The sequence below is a fragment of the Nicotiana tabacum genome, chromosome 16, assembly GCF_000715075.1.
Source record: "Nicotiana tabacum cultivar K326 chromosome 16, ASM71507v2, whole genome shotgun sequence".
Classification (NCBI taxonomy): Eukaryota; Viridiplantae; Streptophyta; class Magnoliopsida; order Solanales; family Solanaceae; genus Nicotiana; species Nicotiana tabacum.
The window spans coordinates 93,841,623-93,849,244 of NC_134095.1; the positions used below are offsets into that span (position 1 = coordinate 93,841,623).

At 43.0% G+C, this 7,622-nt stretch overlaps 1 non-coding gene across 1 annotated transcript; it reads left to right on the plus strand.

Moving 5' to 3' along the window:
• Window positions 1–329: 329 nt before the first annotated feature.
• On the plus strand, window positions 330–435 carry LOC142171350 (small nucleolar RNA R71). Its single transcript, XR_012700922.1, has one exon. It is a non-coding gene; the product is annotated as a small nucleolar RNA R71 (small nucleolar RNA).
• The last annotated feature ends 7,187 nt before the right edge of the window (window positions 436–7,622 follow it).

Here is a 7,622-nt window from a genome sequence, read left to right on the forward strand (position 1 = left end):
CGCTCGTATAACCCTCTCCACATACTTCACAAAATACATAAACCTGTTGCACTCGCTAAGCTTGCTGCTTATTGATAACTAGTGTCATCTTATTGAGTTGGTTGGCCAATGTGGCAGCCTGCACTAATTATGAAGAAACAACATCTAACTCGAGGACCCCTACAGATTTTTGAACTATGTGCCTGCCCATCTCTTCTTAGCAGTAAGTATTACTTTTGGAGAATTTGTTCTATAATGCATAAATCTCATAGAAACCTTTCTCCATCATTTAAATTTTGGTCTCTGGATGTCGCCCTTCTATGAAGGTATGAGCCAACACTTTATTGGTTTGGTTGTGGTGAGGACAATCTCGAAGCATCCCCTTGAACCTCTTCCAAGTTGAATAAAAAGACTCGCCTGACTTCTATTTAAAAATGATATCTCACTTCTGATCTTTGTAGTTTTGCTTAAGGGGAAGAACCGTGCCAAAAAGTTTTGTAACGACCCGACCGGTTATTTTGAGAGTATTAGCCCTGATCCCCTATTTATTTCTCCTTTTATTTCATTTTTATGGTTACATGACTTGCGGGGGTGCTTGATGTCAGGTTCGGGAGAGTTTCAGAGTGAAATGGGACACATAGTCCCTAAAAATGGAAGTTTAAGACGTAGCAGTTGACCGTTGTTTGACTTGTATGAAGACAACTCCAAAATAGAGTTTTGATGGTTCCAATATCTCCATATGGTTATTTTGTTCTTAGGAGCGTGTCCATACACTGATTTGGATGTATGTAGGTCATTTCGGTGTGAGTTGGCGAAAGTTGGAAAATTGGTGGAATTATGGGAAGTTTGGCAGGGAGTGAACTTTTTGATATCGGGGTCGAATTCCGATTTCAAAAAGTTGAATAGGTCAGTAATGTCAATTTGGTATCAATTAGAGTCGTTTTGGTTTGAATCGTGGTCGATTCCGGAATTTGGAAGTTCATAGTTGCTAAGCTTGAATTTGGATTGTGATTCATGAATTTATGTTGTTTGATGTGGTTTTCGGCCTCTAATAGGTCTGTTAGTGTTTTAGAATTATTTGGTATACTCGGACGTGGTCCTAGGGGGCCGAGGTGTAATTCGAATTTATATCGGATCAATTTTTGGACTTGTGCCTTTTCTAAAAATTCCAACTTCTGGTGTCATCGCACTTACGGAGGAAATGACCGCATATGCAAACTCGCGTATACGTGTGGGGGAATGCAGAGGCGAAGAAGGCAGACCATGTAAAGGCTTGCATGTGCGAAAAAAGGTTCCGCAGAAGCGGCTTCGCTTCTGCAATAGGTAGGATCGCAGGTGCGTACCTGAGCGAGATGCGACGTGCGAGCCGCAGGTTCGCATGCGCGGGTGCGTGTGTTTTTCCGTAGAAGCGTATCCTTTGGACTTAATGAAGTCCGCACCTAAGATGGTTTTTTCACAGGTCCGGAATCGCAGATGTGGCTAAGGCTTCGTATAAGCGATTCTTCTAGGCAGAATAGGGGATTTTTTGAGGGTTTTCTTCATTTTCATTTTTGAGACTTTGAGAGCTTGGATTGAGGCAAGATTATGAGGGATTTTTCGGGGAAGTGTTAGGGTAACAGTTCTTGACTCGTTTTTGACTAATTCCCATAAATCTACTCTTAATTACATCATTTAATTAGTGTTTTTGAGTTTAATATGTGGGAAAAAAGTTTAGAAGTTCTTAGAGCAAGTTTTTGGGTTTTGAAAGGCGAAATGGGATCGGATTTGAATAATTCTTGTATAATTGGACTCGATATCGAATGAGTGTTCGATTTTTGTAGTTTTGGTCGGGTTATGAGACGCAGGCCCGGGTTAACTGTTTGGGGAGATATTCCAATTCTTTGCTAACATCATGATTTCATTATTTAAACTAGTTTCCTATAGTTATATTTATAGTATAAAATTGTTTTCGCTCGATTCGAACCATTCGGAGTTGGAAAATAGAGGGAAAGGCCTTTTAATTGATTGATTGAGTGTGGTTTAAGGTAAGTGACTTGTCTAACCTTGTGTGGGGGAAATTTCCCTTAGGATTTGGTATTGTTGTGATAATTTGGGATATGTTAAGGCCCTGTACGCAAGGTGACTAGTCCGTACACGGGTTAAATACTGAAATTCTGGTTTTAGCTAAGTAGTTTCCTTTTTATGCCTTAATTGAGTTACTTTGGCATGTTATAGTCATCATGTTTAGCCTAATTTTACATGTCTACTTGGTTTATCTCGTATTTGCAACTTGTATTACATGTTTAGTTGATCTACCTGTTTTCTTGATTTCGTATTCATTACTTAACTATGGAATTCTTTACTAGAAATTGCTATCCTTGAAATATCTTGATGTTGAGATGAAAAGGCCATGGTTTCTGTTGAGGCAAAGTGTAAGTTGTGAAATTTCATTTTATTTAGTTGTTATCTTTTGTTTTTATGTTATTGTTGAGGTGATTGTTTTATAATATTGCACAAGGTTTCTTCCGTGATGTTGTTATTATTGCACAAGGTTTCTGTCGTGCGGTTGTTATTGTTGCATGAAGTTTTTGCCGTACCATTGTGATTATTGATAAGCATGCGGTGGTATAAGGTCTGGGTGTTGAAATGCATGTGGTGAGATAATGTGGGCTTGATACGCATGGCTAGTAGGGGAACTACTAAGAGTCACGCGGTATGATAAGGTGGGCTAAAACGCGGGATGCTATTGTGGAAAAATGATTTTTCAAAATAAAAAATAAAGGCTCCCGCGCTGATATAAGGAAAGAATGTGAGCTATTTTATGATTTAGGACTACGAGGTGGTACCTTGGCAGTGCCCCTGTGGATCTTCTCTATTTGATGTATTGTTTGGTTGTTGTTTCCTTATCGTGTAAGTTTCTTGTTTCCTTTCATGTTGTATTTGCTTCCTTTGATTTCGTGTTCTTACCTTCCGTAAATTCTTATTTATTTCACTTCCCCGTCATTTTATTATATCATTATATCTTCTACCTTGCTTCTTATTATCTCCAGTAAGTTCTTGACCTGACCTCGTCACTACTCTACCAAGGTTAGGCTTGGCACTTACTGGGTACCATTGTGGTGTACTCATACTACGCTTCTGCACATGTTTTGTGCAGATCTAGGTACATCTAATCACCCTCGGTGTCAGCATGTCAGTGGTTCTCTTATTGGAGACTTCAAGGTACACACGGATCGGTACAGAGTCTCACGGACAGCAGCAGCAGGTTTAGTAGAGTCTCACGGATCGGTACAGAGACATTTGTACTTACCTTCGGGAGGATATGGAACTATTAGGAAAAGTTTCACTTCATTGATTCCTTATCGTGTGAAATTTTGACTTCTGATTCTAAACTTCTGTCTTTATTCTCTCACAGATGGTGAGGACACATACAGCGGGATCAGATGACCAAACACACACGCCCCTACTAGAGCCGTGAGAGCTCGGGGCCGGGGTAGAGGCTGAGGACATCCACGTGGTGCAGCCAGAGCACCCGTACGAGCTTATACAAAGGAGTCACCAGTATCTCTAGTTGGAGCGCAGGCACCTGAGATGCCTGTTACTGCACCAGTACTCCCGGAGACTCTAGCCTAGTTTTTGAGCATGTTCGGCACTTTAGCTCAAGCAGGGTTGATCCGACTTGCTCCTGCCACATCTCAAGCCCGGGGAGGAGCATAGACTCCCGCCTATCGTACCCTAGAGTAGCAGGTTCAGGTCGACCAGGTACTAGAAGTCATACCAGTACAGTCGGTAGCCCCAGTCTAGCCCGAGGTTAGGACAGCAATTTCTGAGGGGGAGCAGCTCAGGCTCAAGAGGTACAAAAAGTACCACCCTCCTACTTTTAGTGGCTTGGCATCTGAGTATGCCCAACGTTTCTTGAGGAGTGCCACTGTATCCTCCATACTATGCGTATTGCAGAGTCTAGTGGGGTCTCTTTCACTACATTCCAGCTTAAGGGAGCGACTTATCAGTGATGGTGAGCTTATAAGTTGGGTAGTCCGGTTGAGGCAGTTTCACTCACTTGGACTCAGTTCTCAAATATGTTATTGAGGGAGTATGTTCCCCAGAGTCTCAAAGATGCATGGAGCAAAGAGTTTGAGTAGTTGCGCCAGGGTTATATTACCGTGTCGGAGTATGCGGTTCACTTTAGTGATTTGGCCAGGCATGCACCAGCCCTTGTTGCTACTGTTAGAGAGCGGGTCCATTGATTTATTGAGGGGATCAATCCCAATATCAGATTTAGCATGGGCCAAGAGTTGGATACTAGTAGGTAGTGGGGATTGCTAGGAGCTTGTAGGATATGCTGACCCGGGAGAGAAAGGAAAAGGAGGCCAAGAGGTCTCGAGAGTCTGGCACATATAGTAATACACGAGCCTCAGCTGCATCTCGTCATGGTAGATGCTATGTGAGTCTCCATGTTCATTCAGTAGTTCAAGCTTCAGTAGTATTCCGACCACTCCTAGACCTTAAGCTCCCTATTATGCACTGCCATTGTCTAGTGCACCTTCTGCACGGGGTGCTTTCAGCGGTCAGTCCAACCGATCAGGCCCCAACCAACCACAGCAACCACGTCCTCTGAGAGCTTATTTTGAGTATGGTGACACTCTTCATATGGTGAGGGATTGCCCCAGGCTTATGAGGGGTGCACCTCTACAAACTACTTAGGCTCTACGTGCTCCACCAGGCCCTCAAGCTATGGTTACTGCACTAGTCACCACTTCACCTGGACAACCAGCTCGAGGCAGAGGTCGAGCAGGTAGAGGTCGCCCTAGAGGAGGAGGCCAGGCTAGATATTATGCTTTTCCTGATAGGACGAAGGCAGTTGCATCCGACTCTATCATCACAGGTATTGTTCTAGTCTGTCATAGAGATGCATCGGTCTTATTTTATCCAGGCTCCGCCTATTCATATGTGTCATCTTATTTTTCTCCATATTTGGGGGTATCTTTTGATTCTTTGAGTTCTCTTGTCTATGTGTCTACAGTTGTGGGAGATTCTATTGTTGTTGACCGTGTGTATTGATCGTGTTTGGTTGGTCTTAGTGGTTTTGAGACCAGAGCCGATGTATTGTTGCTCAGTATGGTAGATTTTGATGTTATTTTGGGCAAGGACTGGTTGTCGCCCTATCATGCTATTATTGATTTATCACACCAAGACCATGACGTTGGCTCCAGGATTACCACGGTTAGAATGGAGAGGTATCTTAGATTATGTTCCTAGCAAGGTTATTTCATTTCTAAAGTCTAACAGATGGTTGAGAAGGGGTGTGATGCGTATCAAGCATATGTGAGAGATGTCAATGTTGATACTCCTACCGTCGAGTCAGTTACAATAGTGAGGGATTATCCAGATGTATTCCCAGCAGATCTTTCGGGCATGCTGCCCGATAAGGATATCTACTTTGGTAATGATTTGTTACCAGGCACTCAGCCCATCTCTATTCCTCCATATTGTATGGCCCCACCAGAGTTGAAGGAGTTAAAGGAGCAGTTGCAGGAGTTGCTTGATAAGGGCTTCATTCAGCCTAGTGTGTCGCCTTGGCATGATATAATCTTGTTTGTAAAGAAGAAGGATGGTTCTATGCGCATGTGTATTGATTATCGCTAGTTGAAAAAGGTTACAGTGAAGAACATGTATCCATTGCCACGTATTGATGACCTATTTGATCAGCTACAGGGTGACAGAATATTCTCCAAGATTAACTTGCATTCAGGATATCATTAGTTGAAGATTCGGGGGGTCAGATATCCCGAAGACGGCATTCAGGACTCGGTATGGTCATTACAAGTTCCTTGTGATGTTTTTTGGGCTGACAAATGCCCCAGCAGCATTCATGCACTTGATGAACACTGTATTTTGGCCCTATCTTGACTCATTCATCATTGTGTTTATTGACGACATTCCGATGTACTCCTAGAGCCGGGAGAATCATGAGCAGCTCTTGAAAACTGTGCTTCAGACCTTGAAAGAAAGGAAGTTATATGCAAAATTTTCAAAGTGTGAATTCTGGCTAGATTCAGTGGAATTTTTGGGTCATGTAATATCGAGTTATGGGATCAAGGTAGATCCGAAGAAGATTGAAACAGTGCAGAGTTGGCCCAGACCATCCTTATCCACAAAGATTCATAGTTTCTTAGTTTGGTGGGGTATTACTATCGATCCGTGGACGGTTTTTCATCTATTGCAGCACTTATGAACAGACTGACCTAGAAGGGTGCTCCGTTCAGGTGGACCGAGGAGTGTGAGGAGAGCTTTAAAAAGCTCAAGACTACGTTGACTACAACCCTAGTATTAGTATTGCCTATAGGTTTGGGGTCTTATAGTGTGCATTGTGACGCTTCATGTGTTGACCTTGGCGTGATATTGATGCAGGAAAGTCGGCTGATTGCCTACGCGTCTAGACATCTAAAGGTACACAACAAGAACTATCATGTCCATGACCTTGAGTTATCAGCTATTGCTCATGTCTTGAAGATCTGGCGGCATTATTTGTACGGAGTCCCTTGTGAGATTTACACCGATCATCGGAGTATGCAGCATCTATTCAAATAGAAGGTACTTAACTCCAAGGTCGTCTATGTGTTCCTAATGTTAATTGATTGAGGGAGAAGATTCTAGAGGAGGCACACAACTCTCGGTATTCTATTCATCCAGGTGCTATGAAGAAGTATCGCGACTTAAGGCAACATTATTGGTGGCGGCAAATGAAGAAAGAGATAGTTGAGTATGTCGTGAGGTGCCTAAATTGCCAGCAAGTTAAGTATGAGCACCAGAGGCTAGTTGTTCTACTTCAGTAGATGGTTATACCTGAGTGGAAGTGGGAGCGCATCACTATGGACTTCGTATTTGGGTTATCACGGACTTTGAGGACATTTGATGCAGTCTGGGTCATTGTCGACCGGTTGACCAAGTCGGCACACTTTATTCCGGTTGTGACTACGTATTCTTCAGAGAGATTGGCCCAGATTTACATTCAGGCGTCTGTTCAATTGCATGGTGTGCCTATTTGCATTATTTTAGATAGGGGCCCACAGTTCACTTCGCACTTCTAGAGAGTAGTTCAGAGCGAGTTGGGTACTCGGGTAGAGCTTAACATAGCCTTTCATCAACAGACCGATGGACAGTCAGAGCGGACGGTTTAAATCTTGGAGGATATGCTCATAGCATGCGTGTTTGACTTCAGAGGGCAATGGGATCAATTCTTAACTTTGGCAGAGTTTGCTTATAACAACAGTTATCATTCTAACATTGGGATGGCTCCATTTGAGGCTTTGTAAAGATGGCAATGTCGTTCGCCCATCGGATGGTTTGAGCCACAGTGAGGCTAGGTTATATGGTACTAATTTAGTGAAGGTGCCTTGCAGAAAGTGAAGTTTATTCAGGAGCAACTTCACACAACATAGTCCAGACATAAGAGTTACGTGGATCAGAAGGCGCATGATTTATCATTTATGGTGGGAGAGAAGGTTCTCTTAAAATTCTCATCGATAAAGGGAATCATGAGGTTCAGGAAGCAGGAGCCCAAGGTTTATAGGTCCATTTGAGGTGTTGAGGCGAGTTGGGGAGGTTGCTTATGAGCTTTCTTTGCCTCCTAGTCTATTGGGAGTTCATCTGGTTTTCGGGTG